This window comes from Wyeomyia smithii, chromosome 1 (assembly GCF_029784165.1).
Source record: "Wyeomyia smithii strain HCP4-BCI-WySm-NY-G18 chromosome 1, ASM2978416v1, whole genome shotgun sequence".
Lineage (NCBI taxonomy): Eukaryota > Metazoa > Arthropoda > Insecta > Diptera > Culicidae > Wyeomyia > Wyeomyia smithii.
Genome location: NC_073694.1, coordinates 129,870,422 through 129,895,568, shown reverse-complemented (window position 1 = coordinate 129,895,568; position 25,147 = coordinate 129,870,422). Strand labels below are relative to the sequence as shown.

Below are 25,147 nucleotides of genomic sequence, written 5' to 3'. Positions count from 1 at the left end.
GTTTTCTTGTGTGTATAATTTTTTACTGAAGACATCATGCCAATCAAGCACACCGTTATTACTTTTTTTTTAATTTCAACTTTTTATCGTTTTTATCATGATTAGACATTTATCAATGAATAGCCTATTAAAATAGTTACCCCAGGCTAATGCTGATCTTCGCATTATACATACTTGACCTGCAAAAAGTTTTGAATAATGTCTGTCAAATACTTCCGAGAAAGTCTAAACATCAATGTTAAAAAATGTCCTTCTAGTGGCATCAAAAGAGGGGTTATTCTTTTTATTTCGAAGGGAAAATAGTGACACAGAGGAATGATTTTTTGCATTTATTTAAAGGTAAATTTGGACAATCTTGGTCTTTCGTATCACCTGTAAAATAACAGGAAAATACACTCATATTCGAAAATGTCTTCCACACATAATCACTTTTTTACGTTAAAAACATCGGAAAACGCCAATTTCTTTTCTCTATTTTTTCGTTTCTTGTAATTAAACACCAGCCACCGTGCGAGATCTTAAAGAAAACTACCTATTTTATCGAAAATATGTTTTTCCTCATGTCTGAACCTGAATTTAAATAAATGAAAACATTATTCAAAGATTCTTTTTTCCCTCGAAAAAAGTTTCAAACCGCCTGTTTAAAAATCTGCTAAAGGGGAGTACCCCTCAACCCCACCTGCGAATGGAAATGCAAATCTGAAAAAAAGAATTGGAGGTGAAGAAAGCAGAGGAATTTGATTTTAGAAATTCAACTGATACATTGAATAAACGTTTTGAAAAAGAAAAAATTTTTAAAAACAATCTGCATAATCAGACTTTTTTTGGAAATCCGCGAAAACATTGAAATCCGTTTAAAAGCCTAAAAAATTCTAAAAACCCTAATTTTATTTTTTATTGTTTTATGTTTACCGATTTTTTTGGGATCGGAAGCATTACCCAGTCCGGATGACACCGTTCCGGTCCGGTCCCAAAAAAATCGGACTTCGGAAGGTCCGATCCGATCGGTTCTGGATCGCACTTTCTGCACCCTACCTGTTCGTAGGTTGTACATTTTTGCCAAAATATTTCTTATATTTTTGCACTGATGCTAATTCAGTGTTTTTTTTCCAAAATATTTTATTTGCAGCTGAAGATTCAAAAATCAGATTCAAAGGATAATTTTTCTAAGTTAGGTGTAGAAGAAAAAACACGAATTTTGAAATCCCTTGTTTGTATATTTTTTATAATCAATGCCAAAGTGCTGATGTATAAAGAGCTGTGACAATCAACCTTTAGGTACTCAATATCCACCCACTGTATAGTCCAGTTGCACGCGAATGAGATCGTACGTCGTCATGGCGGTCGCAGAGGAAAAAGTATTCTTGTAAGACGACTAAATGTTGCAGTACGGATTTGCCTCACATCTGCTGCTAGCGCTGTCACGCGATGGCTAAAGCAAATAACGCCTACCTCAAATCGCAATAAATTGTTTATTTCTGGTCTGATCGATATACGATGCGCAGAAAATTTGTATGGAACCGCGGCTCGTTTAGCAATCCCAGAGTTAGTTGCTTTTAGTTGACACCTACTAAATCCTGACAAAATTATGTTCGTTGTGCGATCTAGCGGTTGAACATTGTTTTTTTTTTACCAGATAGTGCAATAAATCAATCAAGTGACAAGCTAAACTTGTAAATGTCGCTGAAAGATCAAAATGTGAAAGTTTCGATATAGCCTGAATTTTAAAGGGTTTTTCATTGCTGTATGATAGTGAAAACGGTCGTAGAGAAGACATCTCAGTTGAAGTCTTTCAAGGACGGATACGGGTACATTGAAACATGACTATGTGAAAAGCAACATTTTATATTCCTTGTTCTAGAACTAGTTTTTAATCATTTGTCATAAACCGATTCAAAATCAATAGAGCGCTCATCAAATGAGAGAAAACTTGGCAAGTTTCGCCTCTCGAGCCAAAACTAATAAAATTTAGCCTGGAAAACTGTAAATGATATGAAAATACGCCAAAAATTTAACAAAGTATGGCGATTACCGGTGTCCAAAATACAACCACAGAGCGAAAGATCAATTTCAAGTGAATAATCAACCATAAAGTGCGCACCTATAGGACTGATAAATCTTAAATGATTGTTCTTTGCTCTGAGCAATATATATTTGTAATGTTCGTTTATGCAGCTTTGACACTCGCTGTGCGAGTAATACACACTTTGACAGCATGCTTCATATTCGTACGGAGAATATTTTCTATAAATGGACAGAAATTCTTAAAAAAAGTGCGTGATATTAATAGGAGAAACCAGAAACGTTTCTATTTTTTTCTAAATTGTTACCACGAGTCGTAGTTTTATCAATACACTCATGAATATTTTTCAAAACAACATTCTAGAAGAAAATATTTTATTCATGCCCAGTTACCAAACATTTTGTATTTTTTTAATTCACCCGATGAAATGAATGATTGAATGCGTATATACAAAGCGATAACATACAAGGCTCTTCCTTGCCAAATGACCAATGGTCGTATAACGAGCATTTTTTGAATTCAATGACACTTCGCAAACGTATTTGCCTGCGTGTTTCACAAGTGGAGAAATTTTTTAAACTCAAGACTAATTTCCTGAAAAAGCGTATGCACTTTGGCATAGGTTGTCATTTCAAAGTATTCAAAGCCTTGTAGCTCAGAAACCTTTGATTGTACAGAAAAATGTCTAAGAGAAAATTGTAAAGAACAAATATGACCTTGTAAAATATATACACGCTAAAATTTTCTAACTGAGTGTTCATTTTGATTTATAAAAAGAGAGTTCAATTTTTTCTTATAATAATCCTGAGGTTATCACAAAACCTTTGGCAAAAAGTCCAGCGAAATAAAAAACAATTTTTAATTGAAGTTTAAGTTTTAAATAATTGCATCATTTTTCAAAATAATATATTCTAATGATGCTCAATGATTAAAAAAAATATTCTGAATCAAAAAGCTCACGATGATTCACTTCATAAATTCATTCGTTTTCAAATAAAGGTTTTAAATTGAGAAAATTGGAGAATGAAGATTAAATCATACATTAAATTCAAAAACGGTTCTGTTAATTTTTTTTCTAAAAACTTGTCATTATTACAAAACTTCTGATAATGGATAATGGATGGAGAGATAAAAATCAAATTTTTACTTAAATGTCAAGTTTCACACAATTTTACAAATTTCAATTCCATGGAGAAAATTCAAATTCCAATAATGCAGTATGATTTTAACAGTAATTTCAAATCATCAATTTTTTTTGAGATATATCAAACTATAATTTAGAAGTTTTCCTTTTTCTATGAAAACACGTTTTTTGTGAGTTATCTGTGGTTCTCCAAGCAAAAGTTTATTGAAATTTACGGCCAATATAGCATAGTTCATCGTCTGACAGCAAAGAGAATAGATGGATAATTCAGAAGTGATGGTTATTATCACATTCTCGGAGATTAAGTTGCATGAGTTGAAAAATAAAAAAGAACGAAACAAAAATACAATATCGCACGTTTAGCCTTGGGGCTAATAGCGGTCTCGATCAACTAGATTAGTTGAGAGAATTCGTTATCGATATTGTTTTTTTTTGCACATTTTGCATGTGTAGGATAAGTACAACAATACACCATGCCCCAGTGCTGAGTCGAGAAAATTTCCAGCTCGAAAAGATCCTCGACTCAATCGGGAATCGAACCCGATATCACAACCGTGTGGGAGAGCTAGCCGGCCGACATCGCTAACCACAGAGCCACGGGGACCACGTAAAAAAGAACGAAAATAATATCTAATTTCTTCGCTTTTTGAAATGACAACAATTTTACATGGAAGCGATACCCTTCGAATCACTGTTAACATAAAGTTGCTGAAACAATTCAAGTAATGTTTGTTTGGATGCTCATATTGTAATTAGGTAAAGAAACTGCACTTGCCCAATTGAATCGGGTAACCCCTCATCAACTGGAAATTAAATTCTTTTAATGGAGCCTTCGCTTTTCGTCAAAACATACCTCATCAAAATTGCTTTAACTCTTGAATTTCTTTATGGAATTTGTCAAAACAACATTTTATTGAAATAGAAAACGAGAGGGCCTTCTTTTGTAAATACCAAAGTTGGTGGTCGCCGTCTTGATGTGATCGCCATATATCTCTGATTTTAACATACTTCATGTGATAACGTATGAGCTTTCGAAAGGCGTAAAAAAATAAATAGGAAGATAAATAGGCACTAGTTCAAAAATGGATTTTTCTGGAAAATCCAATATGGCGCAAAATTCAATAATATCATAATATAATATAATTCGTAATAAGTTACGTACGTACATTTTTAATTTAGGATTACTAAAAATCACACCGGATATGTTGCGTGAGTTTCTGTAGAAATATATATATGGCAAGTTCCACTGTGAGCGACAGTATAAAACAATCCCATAAGACTGGAACGCTAGACGTACCGACGGGATAATGTGCGTCCAACGCGAATTGCTTTCTGCAACGGTTATCATTTTATCTAAGCACGGGCATCAATCTTAGAATAACCAAATACAAATTTTCTTTTCTAAACATCTCGCCAAACCAGTGTAAATTTATTTAGTTACCAATAAACGACAATTCCACCATTATTTCGTTGAACGGATAATATTCAAACAAGTCGTAATGTAAGTGAATACAATTGACGAGAGCTGCCGGAATTATTTAGTTCTCAATTGATAAATTCTCTGTTTTGATTGGTCCACGCTAAACAATCTAAACGCGTTGTAACATTGGTCGTATTAACCCTACGTGTCCCAAAAAAAAGATTTTCCAGAAACAAAAAAAAACAGAGTAACGCAATCAAATGAGTAATCTATTTACTTCGCATGGTGTCAAATGTCCGCATTGAGGTTTAGGACTATTCACATGTAAACATCATCACATTCCATTCGATCGTAGATAGAACGTCATTTGCCGAGTCTGCTACTTTGTATTTGGAAAAGAAAAAATAGAACCTTTATTTGCAACTAATACCGTCAATTGATTAAATCATTTGATACGATTTACACATATCTATTATTTTACGCAAAATTCAGTTATTTTCAACAGATATCATATGATAATTGCAATCTTTCAAATGCATCAAAATCGCTTCAACTTGCTTGAGTCTTATAATATAATAAGTTTTTATAAATCAAACATTGTACATAATTACATTCGTATATACATATAATATAAAGATTTTTGCAAATATTTCGCAAATCAGATTATATCTTTGAATATGACAACTCAGGCTTCTGATCGAAACTAAATCCCAGAGCAATTCGTAATGTCTCAAGGACTGTTTCCTTTATGTTGATGGTGTAAAATCTTTATGGCAAATTTTATTCAAATTCGTCTTGAATACAAGGCACAAATAACAGTTAATTATAATTCGTTAAGTATAAATAGAATTGAAAAAAATTCTTACAACTATTTTTTATCAATGCCAAGGCACGATGTGCGACGGTAGCATTTATTCTATGAATCTCTCAACCACATTTCAAAATTCATTCATTACAAGGTTCATTTAAACGACGTGAACATACACCAAAAATGTCATGATCATTATCAAAGTTTTTTATCACGACAATAGATATCGGTATGATTATCAATTCATGATAAAGCAACTATGACAAATATCTCCAACGGAAATTCGTTTGATTCCCATTTATCTGCAGTTCACACATGATAACTAGGTCATTGATCCTGCCAATTTTTTTTTCAAGACTAGACATTTGCTAAGTGTATCGTTGCACAGGTTACGCCGTACCCTCTCAATGACGATAACATTTTTGACCAGTTTTAAGTGTCAGTCGAATTGGTATCCCGCTACCTGTGCGGCTTACGATTCAAATTTTGGAACTATATTTAAATTATGTACACACCTTTGAATCTCAAATCATAGGCAATCGGAGACAAACTGTTCTTCGCAGCCCAAACCAACCAAAGTACCTAAGAAAAGCGGTAGAACGTCACATTGATATTCAGCACACACTAGCAATTGGATGAATTCTCCTTAGCTGCCGGTATTTACACCTAGAACAGTCTTTGTCTATTTCTACCGTTGTCGTCAAGCAAAATCAGTATTCTCGAAATTCACTCGCTGAACAGACTATTTCGCTGTCACAAATTTTATTTTTGTTATTTCATTGATGCCATGCTTTCACTTTGTGTATCACACTCTCACTGATCATGTATGTGTTTTTTTTTCTTATTTCGTCGAACACTGGATAACGCACAGTGGCTAACAAATTGTACACATTCCCGTCACTCTCAGACCGAGCAAGTTATGGCACGTGAACAAAAACGCGCGAGAGAAAATCAAAACTTAAGAAACTGTTATCGCGAATCCTCACACTCTCTCTCTTCTAAACTGAGGAATATTAAATTAAAGAACAATTTGAAGAGACCACGCACGTGTCAACCGTTTGTGTCGGATCAATTAGTCTAATGATTTACGTCGCATTCGCTGGTAAGGGCAAAGTCGATTGCAAGCCGGCGCACAGCACTGAATCGCCGAGGGTCAGATCGTGAACCCAGAAGTGTCGTCTTTTCGCTATCGACCCTGCATGGGTTAAAACCGAACTATCAAATAAAATCTAATTCCAATTGCTTATCAGTTTAATACCTAGCGCCGATAGAAGAGCGAAAGATTTCACAGTCTTAACACGAATGCTGTCGCGATTAAACTAACTGCCAGTTTGTGATACAATTCGAAGTGCAGCAGAACAGCCAAGTGCATCGATGACAAGCTGACGAATACGAATGCAGGACATGGCAACAAAATGCAGTGCTCACAGGCCGGTCGGCACTCGGCGAAAAACACAACCCGTCGATATCAACACAACACGACAGCAATGCATTGAAAACAACGCTGCATACGAACATGACCGTCACCCGAGTGCTCTGGCATTGCAAGCAACTCTTTTGCTCTCGCAGATTTCATTCGCGTTCTCTACTATGAATCTTTGCTATACCGGTTTTGTTACTGTGTGATCACACCACAGTAACCAAGCAACACTGTGTTAGTTTTTTGCTCAGCTGCGGCGAGCTCCACCAACCTTTAATAAACTGAAACGCTCTACGAACACATTTAAAATGACAGTGTCGCGAAATTCAGTTGCTCCCTTTGTGACATACGCGAGTGAAACTAATGTTTACAGTACAAATGCAAGCAACCAAGTGAAGATGATGCATACTTGCATGTATTTCTGTTGCACAATTTCAGCGAGAGAGTAAAAGAGTATGTATACTACTCAAATGAGCTCCACACCGAAACGGGTAGAACGAGTGACGCGCTACAACTCGATCCTTCACTTGCCTCTAGCGAACCTATACATTAGAGAAATGACAAGACACTCACCGTTAAGGCAACTGTCAACATCAAAACGGATAACGGCAATGCAAAATTATACAGATCGCCCGTTTTGATGTTGACAGCTGCCTTAACGGTGAGTGTCTCGGCGTCTCTCTGGTGTATAGGCTGACTACTTGCCTCCCAGCTGTACCGCCCGCCGTTTCAGCCGGCGGATGCACCAAAAGAAGTCTACATTCAGCTATCGTTGTTTCATAAGGCAATCCACGAGACAGTTGCGATCAGCTGATTTCAGTCTGTTTTCAACTTATGACAGCTTCATGTATGTTCGATCGGTCTCAACTTGGACGCAATCCGGATCCAGAAGCGTGAAAAACAAATGTTATCCGATCGGTAGCTCTAGTATCGCGAGTGCCAATCCTAAATACAACAATATAAAAGCACTTTTGATATTATTGCCGACATTAAAAGATTTCGGTTTTGGCCGTGCTTTGATTTTACAGCTTGAAAAACAGCAACAATAACAAACGTACAAGCAAAAAAATGTCACCCGTGGATTGCCTTATTTCCTTTTTCGTTCGAACTAGGGTTGCTGATATTTTATCGATATTTGATATTATCGATATTTGCCATTCACGATATCGATATTTTTGAACGATATTGGCGCATTTGATATTATCGATATTTCGATATTGGGACTCGATATTGCTGTCCGATATTCTCTGTTGCCATCAGGGGAGTGCTGCCGTCGAAATTTTGCCTACCAATCATAAATTCATCATGGCATCAAAATTAAATTTAAAATGCTTACTCTGTCGGAATCTGAAAGAGAAAATGTCTCAACTTCTAACTTACTTGACGAAATTTTCTCGTCAACCAGTGTGGAAAATGCTGTTAGATTCTTCCAGCCTTTTAAATCTGCAGGTGTTGACGGAGTGTTTCCAGCGTTACTTCAAAAAGGTGAGGCAACTCTGATACCGTTACTAACCAAGATTTTTAAGGCCAGTTTAAGATTTAACTACATTCCATCGAAATGGAGGGCAGTACGGGTTATCTTTATACCAAAAACGGGAAATAGAGATAGAAATAACTCCAAATCTTTTAGACCCATAAGCTTGTCTTCGATCCTGCTGAAGACAATGGAAAAAGTACTAAAGGAATATCTATATGCGACAAACATGCTTGGATACCCTTTATCTAAATTTCAATTTGCATATCAAACAGGTACCTCTACAGTTACAGCGCTCCACACGCTGGTAACAAAAATTGAAAAATCTCTTTCAGCAAAAAAAATAGCATTATGCTCTTTCCTGGATATTGAAGGTGCTTTCGATAACACGACCTACTCTTCCATAGCAAAAGCGATGAAGAAGAGGATGTTTCACACGTGCATAGTCAGCTGGATTCATACCATGCTTGCACAAAGAATAATCTCTTCGGAGCTGGGGGGGAACATCTATAACTGTAAGAGCCACGAAAGGATGCCCTCAAGGTGGAGTACTTTCACCACTCCTGTGGTCTCTAGTTGTGGATGACCTTCTCTGCAGCTTAGAAGATAAAGGTTTTGAAGTTGAAGGCTTCGCAGACGACATTGTCATTATGGTAAGAGGAAAGTTTGACAATGTTGTCTCGGAAAGAATGCAACTTGCTTTAAACGTAACTTATCTCTGGTGTAAAAAAGAGGGTCTGAACATCAACCCGGCAAAAGTAACAATAGTACCTTTCACTAAAAAGAGGAAACTTAACCTAATGCCTCTTAAGCTTGAGGAAAGTTCTATCCAGTTTAGCGAAAGGGTTAAATTTTTAGGAATAACTCTAGATGCGAAACTTTACTGGAACGCCCATCTCGACATTGCAGTAAGCAAAGCGGTCAGTGCGTTCTGGTTATGTTCAAAAACGGTTGGTAGGAAATGGGGCCTAAGACCAAAAATGGTCAGATGGATGTACACATCCATCATACTACCGAAAATAACATACGCTTCTTTAGTGTGGTGGCCCAAAACAAAAGAGGCTACTGCAAGAACAAAGCTAGCAAAGCTTCAGAGACTGGCGTGTATTGCCATAACTGGAGCAATGCGCAGCACTGGATGCAATTCTTCACCTGCTGCCTCTGCATGAATTTGTGCAGTTAGAAGCGGAAAGGAGCGCCTTGCGGCTCAAACGTCTTAAAGAGATCTTACCTGGTGATCTGGTTGGTCATCTGAGTATTTTGCAACACTTTAAAAGAGGGCCTTTGTTGAGTATGTGCGGAGACTGGATGAAACCTTTGGACAACTACGACATTCCGTACAAGGTGCGTGAAACATCGCGCTCCGACTGGGAGTGCGGAGTTAATATGGTCCGTCAGGGGTCAACGATATTCTTCACGGACGGCTCAAAAATCGGTTCGAAAACTTGAGCGGGAATCTTCAGTCCTGGTGTACAGATATCAGTGGCAATGGGCAACTGGCCTACTGTATTCCAAGCGGAGATTTACGCTATAATCGAATGTGTCAACGTTTGTCTGAAGAGAAATTACAAACATGCGAATATTCTCATTTTCTCTGATAGTCAAGCGGCACAAAAGGCTCTTTGTGCTCACAAGTGTACGTCAAAAATAGTAAGCGAGTGTCGTATGAACTCTGTCAATTTGTACTGGGTTCCCGGGCACAACGGCATAGACGGCAATGAAAAAGCAGACGAACTGGCCAAACAGGGCTCCAACTCGCAATTTGTTGGTTCGGAACCCTTTTGCGGTATCTCAAATTGCACTATAAAAATGGAACCTAAATAATGGAAAGAGCAACGGGTGACAGCCAACTGGAGGGCTGTCAGAGGGTGTCACCAGTCGAAAAGGGTAATTACGCCAAACGGGAAAATTACTAAAAAGCTCCTAGAGCTCAACAAGTGGGCTCTTTCTACCTACACAGGACTAATAACTGGGCACTGCCCGAGTAAGTATCATTTAAAGAAAATTGGTCGAGTTCAGGATGACACTTGTCGCTTCTGTAATATGGAAAGCGAAACCTCGGAACATCTACTATGCAGCTGCGGTGCATTATACATGAGCAGAATCCAATTTCTTAGCAAGGGCTGCTTGCAACCGGGTGAGATCTGGTCTGCCAATCCTGGTAAAGTAGTTGGCTTTATTAAGCACATTCTACCTGACTGGGAGCGCGCCGAGGCAACCGGCCATTGACACGATCAATAGTGGGTGTCTGGTTTTCTACATGGTACGTATAGTAATGGGGATATACTACAATAGTTCTAAATAATGGACGCAGTAGTCTAGTTCCACTACAAAAAAAAGGACGTTTACTCTATTTCAGCTATTTTAGGGCAAATTAACTAAAAAGTATAGGTACCAGAATTGTTGGTACTAGAATCAATAAGTGATAGATGGAAAATGTAAGCAGTTTGACAGAAATATGGTTGCCATATCTCCATTTTTATTGACAGCATGCTTAGAGCGAATTTCCAGAAATTTGGGTGTGGAACTTCTCGGGGCAATAACCACCACATTAAACCGATCAAATGCCATGCCTTGGTGTTGCATTGGGATGGCAGAATCGATGAATTTCAGTAAAGAATCGGTGTTACATAAGCGATAACATGAATGTTCAGGTAGGATGCTTCAGTAACTGGCTGGTGATTAGTCAATGGATCAGTGACGATTAGGAGACGCGGCACACGAAACGTCGATTTAATCTGATTGGAAAATGCACCTTGCGTAAAGCGATCAGCAATCGGCCCGCTGTTGTAACGGACGAGATGAAATAGCAAACACTTCACCGGAATATTCAATACTAAGGCATGAAACATGCTGAACGCCAACGCGACCGATCGGGTGAGATTCTTGCCGTAGGTTAATGAACAACTTTACTCACGGCTGTTTATTAACCTTCGGCAAGAAACTCGCCCGATCGCTCACGTTGGCGTTCAGCTTGTTTCAGGCCTAACAGAAAGCCAACCCGGTGGCATCACTGACGTTTACGTTCAACATGAGTGAAGCCAGCATTAGCTAGATCACTGGATCAGTTTTACATGTAATTTGACAGCTGATTCATCGAAACACGAAAAAAAGCAGTGTTCATACGTGCATACAGTATCGGTGTTCAGTGGCAGTGTGCTTTTGTATTGTTTTCGAGTGATGTATTTATTGCACGAAACGTCGAGTGCTTTGCTTGATGAAACAAAGAAAATGCGTTGAATTATTTTAGAATGTACACAACGTTTATTCTTGCCGATTGCGAACGGCGGTGTTTCTTGCAGGCAGCTGACATCGCGCGATGATTTAAGGAATAACATTTCAACGTACGTGTAAATAAGATGGCATATCAGCGCCACTTTTAAACATTTACAAAGCTAAGCTAAGCTTTTTTTTTAAATAATTAAATTGATTCAAGCGCATAACTCTGTTCAACACTGCTGTGTGAACAAACCTTCGAAAACATAAATGAGATTAGCGCCACTGTCTTTCACGGCAGCTTCAGGAAACAAGGCCGATGCTGAAAGCCAAACAAAAAATATACACTAAAGTCGCTTTTTACGCGGGGGTTACGTGCCACGTAAAAAAAACCGCGTAAACTCCGGAATCCGCGTAGAAAAAAACCGCGTAAATTCCGGAATCCGCGTGAAAAAACCGCGTAAATTCCGGAATCCGCGTAAAAAGCGACCTTAGTGCATTAAGAAAAATATTGATTAAATATCAATATCGGCCCGCAATATTGATTTTAATATCGATGCCGCTATTAATATCGATAAAGCAGATATCGATATTATATTTTGAATATCGACAATCCTAGTTCGAACCAGCTCAGCATGACCGCAGATCAACGGTTTTCTGTGTTTTCACGAACGGTATTGTTTTATCTAAAACTGAAAAAAATCAATAAACTAGGTAAACAAAAAATCGATCTAACGGAACAAATGAGCAAAAATTTATGTCAGGTTTAGCATGTCATTTTACTAAAAGTATAATTTTTTCTCTCTTCGTGTTTGTAGATAGGGTAAAGGAACCATATTTCGCCCTCCTATGGATCCTCTCGATAATAACGCTTTTGAATGTTTGAAAGCAAATAAATTATATTCGCTACTCTCAAGCTTAAAATCTCATGATATCCATAAAGCCGGTACGTGATTCTTGATTATAACATTTTATTATCTTACGAGCTATCAATATAGCGTCTTCTGGTTAGATTGATTTTTTTTTTGGTTTTTAGAAACGAGTGCTCAATGTTTTTAACCGAAAAAGTCATAAGGGGCCATCCACATACATAGGTTTTTAACGATTTTGACACCCCCCCTCCCCATCCGTGGACAACTGCTCATATAAATTCTAAAAAAAATGCATGGAACGTGGACACTTACCGAGCCCCCCCCTCCCCCAAAGCTGTCCACGTGGTATGTGGATGGCCCCTAAGTACTTTGAGCATATTGTTAGACTTATAGACATTTACATTTTCCTGAATGTTAATTTCAAATGATGTTTTTATGTTATTTTTAGCAAAAACATTGATTTTTCTGAACATTTTTCGACAAAAATAACGAGGCGGAAAATGCGTCACGTTACTTGCCTCGGTTCCATATTTACCCCTGGGAATCTCTATAAACCGTTGCGAAAGGCAAACAACACCGATTAGAAAAAAAACAGGCGAAATTGGGATTTCGGGGTCGAATTTAGGAGCGTGGGCCTTCATCAGGAAATTTCTATTTGACACGACTGGATAAGTTATTTTGGCTGTATTTTGTGAATCTCATTTAACTGGTTAGCCTTGAATAAAGGGAGCGATTTATTGGTCCGTTACCCTATATATGTAGAGCTTAGAACGTCTTCGGAAGTAGTTTTCTTCGGCAGGTTTCCTGCAGCAGTATCATGCAAAAACCTACCGAAGACGTTCGATAATCTCGAGTTTTTCGAAAATTAATTCCATACACACATTTTTGATAAATAGACAAATGTTGAACTCAGCTATTCTACACGTGAAAGTTGGATGGTACGAAGCCACATCAATTTCGTGCGAAAATAGTACGACTTTTGATAAAGTTTGGAACCTGAATAACGGATGTGTGTCGATTATAACACATTAATTGATGCTCTAGCGTATTGTTGTGCGAAAATTATGAGAAATGAGGAGACAGATTGCGCAATTGTCTAGAACCCAAATTTAGAGGGAAAATTTGGATCTAGAGCTCGATAGTAACATTTCAGAGATAAACTTTCTTCTACAAAGTTTATCGCGAAATAATCGAAACGCTAAAAACCATTAGCATATCATTTGTTTCAATTAGGAAAAAAACGAAAAATCGTTGACCATAAGTATTACAATACTTTTCGTACATTTGTCCATCTATTTGAACCTAAAAAAATTAAGTTTTGTCTGGACTTGGAAATTATTGAATCGATCAGCGTAAAGAAGAATGTGTGCAGGGGATATTGTGGTGTTTCAAAAACCATTTTCTCTCTGGATTGGAGAATTTACATTGCACAATGGTCCAGAAACTCAATTTAGGGGGAAATTTGGGTCTATAGCAACATTTTAGAGAAAAACTTTCTTCTACAAAGTTGTTACATATCATAAAGCGCTTATTGGAAAATTATCAAAAATTAGGGTGACCAACATTTTCGATGCAATCAAGTATCTAACTTGATATAGCGGGGGCCTAGTGTGGTTGGTAACGTCTCCGCCAACCACGCTCGACGCCTGGGTTCGAATCCCACCGCCGACATAGGTGTCGATGGTTGTGAGGTGGCGTGATCCACTCACAACCAACCCAAACTGGTCTAGATTCAATCCTAGCCGACACCGGGAGATTTTCTGAGGCGAAAAATCTCTGGGATCACGCCTTCCATCGCATGAGGAAGTAAAGCCGTTGGCGCCGGTCCGTTAATAAACGGGTCGTGAGTTTGGGTCCTGGGTGTGGAGTCGCCTCCCTGGGCGTCGGTGATTGGCCACAACAGTGGCGGAGCTAGACCGACGGAAAATAAGCGAGAATAAAAAAAAAAGTATCTAACTTTTTTATCTTTGTGGATAGAAAAAAATTAGTTCTACAATGCTATAGCTCCATTTATTTTAAGTAACTTTCTAAAAAAAGTTTTTCTCTATCTTTGAAAACAACCGATTTATATTGAAAAAACACATTTTGCGCTCTAACTTTTTTATTTCAAGTTTCATTTCAAAACGTTGAAGCTTAGAAGCGCGTAGCCTATGGAGTCCCAACTGGCGCCATTAAACGCATTTATCACGTGTAGTATAACGATTGGGATGGTCTGTCTCTGCTGTCTAGGCGACGGATGTCGAGCAAATAGATACGCAATGGATAAAGTGGCAGTTTCCCGACTTTCGACCAAATATCAGCATCTGTCGCTACCACCTGATAGCCAGATTTTTTTTCTGTGTGGATTCATCACTGCGACCAGTGCTTAGATCCATTGTCATCACTGCGACCAGTGCTTAGATCTATTGTGATAAATAGGCAGATTTAAGATTCCATTTTATCCCGGTATCTTGCACTCCTTAGGGAGTTGGTGATCATGATGAGTTCATTATTCGTAACCCTTACCTCCTTCCCCATCTCTGCACTGCTGTCATTTTCTGGATGTTCAGCTGGTTGGCCGACTACCCCTGATCTGTGTCTGAGATACTGTAACATCGGACGTGAGACGACTCGATAACCGGTGTTCAACGACCTGGTTCATGGCAAGAAGCGAGTCTACCAATAATTCGCTCCAGCATCGCTGTTGGCCACTCTGCATGATCTGAATACCGCACAGCACTCTACCGTACATCACTCTTAACGCGAACGTCTTCCGTCCCAAAAAGAAACGCTCTGCGAAGGTTCGCTATCGTATCCGTCCCCCAGAGGCTTTTCATTCCTACGCATGGTTGCGTCAGATGTCCGCGACAGTATGTCAACTAATTGATCAATATCGATCAACTTGCTTATACTATGCACATTATAGACCCAATTAATTTCATCGAGAACAGAAAAATTTAATATTCTAAATCTTCGTGAAGTTAAAAAAGAGTTCAACGCTTATTATCAAACACGTTATTATTAAAACTATTGATTCCAAGTGGTACCAGTTTTGAACTTAAGTAGCGATATAGTCGTTAGCGCTCAAACTGCTACTACCACCCTTTTTAACATAGAGTTTATTTCACAACGTTCAATACAGCAAACGAAAATCTCGCCAAACATGTGAAAAGGGCCCATGTGCCATATGTAAACAAGCCACAATTTCACGTTTTTTGACGAATACAAGCTTAATCTGCCCATACAAATAAGATTTGTTGATTAAAAAAACTTCTTTTATCAACAAATCTCATTTGTAGGGATAGATTACGCTTGTATTAATCACAAAATGAGAAAATTCGGCTTCTTTACAAATGGCACATGGGCCCTTTTCACATGTTTGGCGAGAAATAATAAATAATACAAAACCACCTGACGGCAGTACGAAAAACTTGACGATAATAAGCCCTATACCTACAAGGAATTTTTATGCTATTTTTCATCCATTCTATTTTCATTCGTTTAATGAGAAATAAGAAACTTGATCACACTTATCTGAGACTACACCTTTCATCTAATTAGGGGGCATCCAAAAAGTATGTCACGCGTATAGGGGAGAGGGGATTAAGAAAATTGTGGCGATATGCGACGCAGAGGTAAGGTCACATGGAGAATGCTTAGAAATAAAAAAAATAATTGTAAAACAAAAATATTATTTTATTCACAACCTTTTGTTATATAATCGAACTGAAACTCAAAACGCACATTAAATAATACGAAGTCCATGGCTAGTTTCAAGTCTCTTCTATATCTGTTGCCCCTTACTCAAAAATACTTTATAGAGCACAGTTCGTGCTATTTGCGGATTATATTTCGCATCGCAGGTAATGTTGACTGAGCACAAAAAGGTAAATTCTTCTGAAACGGGTTGCTGCAAGACAATAGCAGGAAGTCCAGATTCCCCCAAATAGATCTGACGAGCTCGAGTGGATGGATGAAAATGAAGCCGTGAAATGACGTTCGTCTCATGGTGAGGTCATTTTGTATGATGCAATTTGATCGGAGACACTCTTCACAACAAAGCAACAACAATTTATTTTAACTTCCACTATAGGCCAAAAATCACAGAATTTAAAAAAATGAATACAAAGAAACTGCGCGAAATAAGAGAACCAAAATTATTCATTTGCATGCAGACATACCTACCTGACCAGTTGCACAAAACTGCCTAAAAGTTTAGATTTAATTTTAAATCATCTTTTTCTCTTACGGCATTCCCATACAACTAGTAGCGTTCTTCTATGGAAAAACGAATTTATCGAAATGTCACAATGTTAAACTCATGTGTTTAGAATCGCTCTAGCACGTCAAATAATTAACCGCTGTTACAGCAACTAAAAGCACAAGATCATGGAATACTCATTTCTTTTTTAATTATATTGAGTAAAACATCGAGATGATTACAGTGATGTTGTCAATGGATTTGGATGAAAACTTATTATAACTCGCTAATACATTATTCGACACAACTCACTAATATGCATGATTGGAATAGTTGGAACTTGATGATTCCACATTTTTTTATTATTTTTTAATCTTAATTTACCCCGCTAAATAGCTACTGTAACAGATAATTTCTATGTGAGACAATAGCTTTGCGGTTTTAGTAATTACCACATTGATCCTTCATAATAATCATTTCTAATTGACCTATTTCACATTCAATTATTTTTTTATGGTTCCATTACGTGGAAAGATTAGTCTATGGACGAGTAATAAAATTCACCTTCTCAGTTTCAGCATCAGAGGATAGGGCGGTAACACGTTCTTCGTTCATACTTTACAAGTTTTATAAAACAGTTCTTCTAGCATAATCCCATGTGATGCGTGGTAGTATTTGCGGTTGAAAAGTAATGGACGTCAGTCAGAAACGCGCTCACTTAACGAAAATTGTGTTAACCACATATTTGCATTGCTGCTCTCTGTTTAATGTAATCATGCGCTTCTTTGCAATATATTGCGGTGAGATCGACTATTCTCACTGTCATTATTGCTGATGACTTTAAGTCTATTTATTTTAATTCATCAGATAGAGAATGTTGATTGAAACAAAATTGAAAACATTGTCTATTAATTCACGCCAGACCAACCAGGATTCGAATTATTTTGAATTGTCCGTTGCCGATTGACCTTTTATTAACAAATCTAACGCAAAACTTACTAATCACTGTTTTGAACATTCGGTCATACAAACTGATATTGCGTTTTTTCGTTTTATTGCCGATACGTTCTGTATGAGCCAATGACGGCGACTAGAATCTTCGATGTACCGTGGAATGGGGTGAAATTGATCACCTGAATAAATATTTGTGATTTCAAACACAACTTCTGCGAGATTTACGAACTTGTAAGTTAACCCTGGCCGACGTAAAAAATTTGAATTTACCTAAAATAAATTACCTTAGAGCAGTGCCGGATTAAGGATTGTGGTAACCGAGCACTCAGTGGTGCCGTTCTCGGCAAAAATTGAGAGGTATTGCAATCAGGTACAATAAAGGATTTATTTCCACACGTTTTTCATGTTCTATTTTTAAACGATGAATTGAGAATGCTTTAAAATGGCTTTATCACAGTGATTTTTAACTGATAGTTCACAAACCTCTTATATGGTCAACAAAATAGTGATCAATTATGGTGAAGGAATGTAAAATTTTAAATTTACATAAAATTTAACACCATCACGGTTTTTCTGATGCACACATCGCATATATCAAGATGGCTTGACAAAATATTTTATTTTTCATTCTTTTATCACCAATATTTAGTGGTTAATTTGTGAGTTCGAAATCCATTTTGTGGTAATTTGTGGTTAAGTGGTTTCCGAGAAATTTTCAAAAAACTGAGTCAAGCCATCTTGAAATATGATTTTGCTCCAAATGAATCGGACAACAATGATGTATAGGGGAATTGTGGGTAAAATTAACAGGGGTGGTAAAATGGACACCCGTTTAAATCTCGACTATCACGTTAAAAAATAGTACAAACTTCTTTGGCACCTTATCTTAGAGGCACTAGAAGTTATTTGAGACAAAGTATGCGACATGAAACAGTCAAACAGTCAAAATAATAAACAAAAACAAAAACACGTGTACATTCGTGGTGGTGATGTTATTTTTGGCCTACCAAAAATAAGGTTTTTTTTTAGTGTAAAACAGTATTTTATAACGATTTTTCTGCAAATATCTGTACTCAGACAACTAACCAGCAGAAATCATCAAAGGTTAGTAATTGTTCAAATGATTTTCTCGATATATTTAGGTATTTTCAATAATATATATGTGCTAATAAGATGGACAGCCCATGGTGATGGGGAAAAAATTGTGTTAATTTCCATTGAAAAATCTAGATGCTTCGTGTTTATATCAGAAAAACGCAAAGGTAAACTCGGACCGATGAAAAGATGACCGCGGCTAAACGTACCGTTGAATGCGGAATGCCCGTAAAAAAACCTTCCGCCATTTCTCAGTTTCTTGCGGATAATGTCATATATTGTTACTAATTCTACGACAAACGGTGAAAATTGAAATGTTGGTGAATGCATAAGTGTATTACGTGCTATGGAACGGCATTTTACTATCTGTGAAGGGATAATTAACCCTCTAGTACCCAAATTAATTTTTAGACGGACTTCGAAAAAATCACTACTAAGCCTCATTAACATTTTTCAAGTTCCTATTGAAGCTTTTTAGAGGTTCGACTGAGGACCGCCTAGAGGCGGCACTGGGCACAAGAGGGTTAATGTTCACACCCAAGGTGTTCATTTTACCCACACGTGTCCATTTTACCCCAAAAAAACTGCTTTCGAAAATGCTCATGAAAACTACGAAAAATACTATATTTGAGTACTTCTTCTTATTTTTTGCATTAACCATCAGTGGCTAAGTTAATGTGCGCTATCGACTCATAGTTGTAGTGTTAAACTGTGGAGGAAATTGAGAAATGGCTTAGGGTGTCCATTTTATCACCCCTTCCCCCACATCAATCGAAAGCTTTTAATTTGTGGTTCACGAAAATGTAATTTTAGGGTCATAATTACTAGTGTTTGTACAGAAATTTGTGTTTTATTATTCACGGAGTTCTACGTTTTGTTTATTTGTTGTTGACGCTACTGGCCGCTAGTGGCTGTTTGCGGTGTTTGTCAATGCTATACTCAAAGCCGGATTTAAGCGGAGGGCCGGGGGGCCCGGCCCCAGGCCTCCACAAATCGAGAAAAGTGCATTTTTTCAAGTACAGACCTTAAGCAGTAAGTGTATTATTTTTTCTGCGAACGGTTGAAACACAGCACAAAGCAGAATGAAGGAGTTTGGTGCAAAAAATTGTTACCCGCAGCGCTCATACTGAACAAGAGATGAGCGGTGAATATTCACTATGCTGGTTCAACATGTTGAGGAGAATAATGAGCCTGCTTACCACTACTCATTTAAAAAAAATACTGTATTAAATTAGTTATGTAGAAATTATTGTAATAAGTAATCAACTTCTCGGTATTGCGAGATTGCCCGATTTTTTCTTATTGTTATTATGTTTACATTGTTGCATTATGGCACATATATAATATGAGATTCTTATATATCTCATATGAGATTGTTATATATCTCATATCTCATAAACCGGTTCAATGCAACTCTTAGTGGTAGTATTGTTTATCGATAATGACATAGAAACAAGGAGTTGCAATCAAATTGGAAATTCGCAACATTGTTCAGTTTTTTAGAATCCATATTTGTATTGAATTTGAAGAAATATGCTTGCGTGAACTTCAGGAGTTTTCCTTAGCCTACAGCCAGTAATAATGAAGAAAAAATTAGAGCCAATTTAGTTTGTTGGATCAGTGTAGTAATTTTATACTTCCAAAAATAAATATACACTGTAAAAAATATTTCTAAAATAAATTCACAAGGCATTTTTCACAGTTAGCAGATTTTTTTTTTTCATGTTGGGTATTTTATCACTGCGACCAATTTTTTGATCTTTTGTGACAGTTAACAGATAACACAGTTTAAAGCAGTTTTCACACTGAAAATTTGACGACCTACATATTTTGAATACCAGCATCCCAAAACGTTTGTATATTGTCAAAATACGGCATCTTGTCATTGGAGGAACTGCTGGATAATATACCTACTACAGATGCCGCCCGCTACCGCACAAAGGTAATTTTTACTAAAGGAAGTGCCGCAGCATCTGCTGGCCCAGCAGATGCTGATACCCACTACAACTACTGTTGCTATCCGTTGCCGTTATCTGCTGCCATTGCTATCTGCTGCAATGCTGCTGCTAAGTAAGGACTGTTGTAGTCGCTGTTAGAACTAATGTGAGCAGTTTCGGCTGAAAAAGCATCTTATATAGGCTAAGTAGTACATTCATAATTACTAGGTTCATAATTCTGTCGACAGTGCTTGTAGTATTTTAGTATAGTTGCTTGCCAGATTGAGACTCGACAAATTTCGAGGTTTGATTATATGAAAACCTTTCATGCAGATAACAAAAGCTTTTCGGGTGTTACATATTACTGGAGGGAAAGGTAATTCAGTACGTTCTGAGGCATGGAGAAGAAGTCAAATTTATAACTGTTCCATAATTTTAAATAAAGTGTAGTTATTTTAAGAAAAAATATCAACGTTTCAATTAGGCATTTAATTGGTCCTGAAAAGGACAATTTGCCATTTCTTATTCAATATTGGATAAGATGATGACAACGGCTCATGTATTTTGAAACGCCAGCTTTCCAGAACGTTGGTATGTTGTTAAAATGAGGCAACTTTTCATTGGAGGCATCTACTTCTGATTAATTGGTAAAATAGACCCCATTCTGGTCCATAGCATCCTGCCCAGCAACTCCTATCGCTTCCTCCCCGTGGTACTAGCCGGGATACGAGTAATCAAGCGAAGATCATGGTAACCAACCCGTGGTGGGACCTCGGTGGGACAGGGAAGGGGGTTAGGGGCGGCTCATAACAGCGTTTGACCCGGAGCGGGCGGCTGAATAATGGAACGTGCTGTCTCGAACACTATACCCAAGATGACAGCCTCATCTCAGACTCGATAGCGTGGCTCTAGTAAGGCAACCTACCAAAACAATTACACTACGAACAATCAAGAAAATATAACTCGAAACATTCGGCATGGACTTAGGTAACGAAAAACAGACCACGAGTGGAAACTCGGTACCTGGAACTGCAAGTAGCTAAATTTTGTGGGCGAAGACAGGATGCTGCTTAAGCAGCTGGATCCTCGAAAGTTCGGCATCGCGGCTCTGCAAGAGATCTGTCGCACGACTCATTTTTGAGAAGCTATTTATAAATGCCATTTTGGGACAGTATCGATGATTATAAATATTTATATGACGTCTTAGGCAAAGTTGTAGATAATAATTTTGTCTTTCCAAAACAAATATACACTGTATTTTTTTTAATTTTGAAAAAAAGTTAGAAGAAAAAACAAAAAATAATTATCTAGAGAAGCTAATTTTTTTAAAATATGATTTTATTTTAAATTCAACAGATTACCTAAACGATGGAACCGGTCCGATCATAATCTTAAACATTTTTTAGGAAAGGACAAAATTACTATCTAGAACTTTGCCAAAGACGTCATATCGATCAAACAAACCTTTTCGGCTCTAAAAATATCTGTAATCATCAATACCTTCCCAAAATAGCATTTTTCAATAACTTCCCAAAAATGAGTCGTGTTCCAAAAAATTGAACCAATAGCGCAAAACAGCATCTTTTGCCCATAGAAACATCCGTTCAAAGTTTCAGCCATATCAAAAATGGTCGATTAAATGAATTCCCCATTTTTTGTGGAATTGCTCAGAAGCCATCACAATTTAAACAGGTTGAGCACACATTCTCTTTCGGCTGCAAACACTTAGGAGCTGCGTAGCCGCAAGGTTACAGAGTCCGCTTTGTCAAGCGAATGGTCGTGGGTTCGAATCTTAGTAGAATCAGGCCATTCGATGTCAAAACTAGACTTGAAGTATGGGTTCATTCTCAGGCTCCCCACCACTTACCCTTCCTTTACGCTGAAATCTATAACACCTTTGCGTGACTTTCTCTTAACAATACATAAGTCCCTCTTATTTATAAAACTGGCCAGAAGGACGCACTACGAAACTTCTCCAGGGAATTATAATGGGTGATATTTGGCAAAAGAAACGAGCATCGGTATAGTAGAACAGCAAGCGGGTAAAAGGAAGAGTATCACATTACACACAAGCACTGATAAACAATAATAATAAATAAGCATGCCACTTCTCAATAGCGGTACTGCTAATAATAGAAGTGCGGGATATAGCAGAATACCCGGGCATATCTCACAATAGATCAACGAATCTGGTCGCAGTGAGGAAGTCCATACTGAAAGATATTGATATTTTCGAGTTTGTAACCATCCAGCTGGTCTCTAATGCTTTGCTGGTCTAATAAGCCAGTCGTCGTATGTTCGAATCCCTACTCGGATCCGACTGTTAGTGTCAGTAGAAACGTAACGCTATCCTCGCAATTGTCCTGTACACCTGACAATTAGCCACGAGGTCTGTGTATAATAAACAGTAGGTCAAGTTCCGATAACGGAGTATAGCACCAGGGCTTTGATTTACTATTTCAGACTTTCTGTAGTTTACAAATAGATAAACTGTAATACCTCAAACTTAGAAAATGTGACCATAACCGCTCACACCACAACTTACCTCATAACTTCGCACCGTTTCTATAAAGTACCTAGTGTTTACATGTGTCTTCAACTTATGTTACAAACTTATACAGTGTTAGCAGATTTTTTTGGATCGTATGATTAAGAGCGACCCATCCGAAACTTTGCCCCGCACTTCACTAGTAACCAAAACGCACCATCCTCCTGCGACTGGTTGCTTATACAGTGCTTTTTCGATTTTATCAACTTTCGTTTTTATCACTACACGCCAAATTCATGCTCAGCTTTCTCACGCTTTCTATTTCGACTTTTGTACGCTTCTTCAAAATTCTAAATCAAGAATAATGGAGTTTCAGTTGCAGATTTGTGTCATAATTTTGTGAAAAATTTATTGTAAAAATTTATCTATTGTAAAGTTGTTAATCCAGTTAAAATCATTTCATCCAAACCTCAAAATATGGTAATCGGTATAGTAGCTCTGGCCAAACGCCCCTTTTTGTTTATTTGTTTCAGTTGTTAACAAATTTCAACATATTTTTTTTTTCTTCATCTATAGTTTATTTGACACGGCACAAATACAATTCAATCTTTAAAGGCGCCAATTATATCTGGTAGCTTACTTCCTAAAGCATCTTAATAACTAAAAGCAATTTTTTTATCCTCGCTGCCGACTACGAGCTGAAACTAAATCTAACTTGAAGCTAGAATATTTTGCATTAAAAGCACAGGTTTGCTGTTTGATGATTTTCATTGCCATGGGTAAGCAGCATATTAAATTTGTTCCGCTGCTAGGCCAAGATATTACGGACTGGCATATTGGGTTGTTTCCATCGGGCCTTGAAAGTATCGTGTGGGTCTGATTGCTGTTTCCGGATCCGGGGTCTTAACGTGTTCTTGTCGTTTGGTTGGATATAGGCGGAAGGGGATAGGACTAAACTGGGGCGTGGATGGATTTCAGGAAAACGTATATAAGGGACATGTAGGATAGGTCACGGCTCGCCAAGACATCACGAACAGGAACAGCCGGCTGCCTACCTTCGGCCTGCAGGGAAGCTATTAATCTAGACCTGGCGTCACGGTGTACAGGGCATGACCAAACAACGTGTTCTATGTCGTGATAACCCTCACCACAGGCACAGATACCACTTTCTCCGAGCCCAACACGACGGAGATGCGCGTCAAATCTATAGTGATTGGACATAAGCCGGGACATCACGCAAATGAAATCCCGACCTACATCCAACCCCTTGAACCACGGGTTCGTCGACACCTTGGGGATTATGGAATGTAACCACCTTCCCAGTTCCCCCTTGGTCCAAGAATTTTGCCAACTGATGATCGTATTCTGACGTACAAATGCGAAAAATTCATTAAAGGCAATTGGTCTTTCATAAATATCACCGTTTGTTGCGCCCACCTTAGCCAAAGAGTCCGCTTTCTCATTACCCGGTATCGAGCAGTGAGAAGGGACCCACGCTAAGGTAATCTGAGTAGATTTTTCGGATAAAGCACTCAGATGTTCCCGTATTTTCCCCAGGAAATACGGAGAGTGCTTAACATCTTTCATCGATCGGAGAGCCTCAATGGAACTGAGACTGTCCGTAAAGATGAAATAATGGTCCGTGGGCATTTTTTCGATAATCCCTAGGGTGTACTGAATTGCAGCTAATTCTGCGACGTAAACAGAAGCAAGATTATCGAGATTATGGGAGACGGTTAAATTGTTATCGAAAATACCGAAGCCAGTGGACCCATCAAGAAGTGATCCGTCAGTGTAGAACATATTGTCGTAGTTGATGTTTCGATATTTATTGGAAAAAATTTTGGGGATCTGCTGCACGCGTAAATGATCCGGGATTCCACGAGTTTCTTCTATCATGGATGTATCGAAAAACACAGTAGAATCAGAAGTATTTGATAAGTCGACTCGATTTGGAATATTTGAAGAAGGGTTAATATTTTGGGACATGTGATTGAAATACAATGTCATAAAACGGGTTTGAGAATTAAGTTCGATTAACCTTTCAAAATTTTCAATCACGGGACGGTTCGAGACCTCACATTTGATTAGAATACGAGAAGACAGGCTCCAGAAG

At 37.9% G+C, this 25,147-nt stretch overlaps 1 protein-coding gene across 6 annotated transcripts in view; it reads right to left on the bottom strand.

Annotated features, from left to right (window-relative positions):
• The window catches only part of LOC129718783 (uncharacterized), a 392,933-nt gene that overhangs the window by 352,362 nt on the left and 15,424 nt on the right, over positions 1-25,147 (bottom strand). For 2 of the 6 annotated variants that reach the window (XM_055669860.1, XM_055669861.1), the window contains exon 1: positions 5,911-6,862. The exons of 1 other annotated variant lie outside the window; for it this stretch is intronic. The gene's annotated coding sequence lies outside the window, so the exon portion shown is untranslated. Of the gene's footprint in view, positions 1-5,910; positions 6,871-25,147 lie in introns of those variants that run through there. 3 more of the 6 variants (XM_055669858.1, XM_055669862.1, XM_055669863.1) reach the window with 3 other exon arrangements.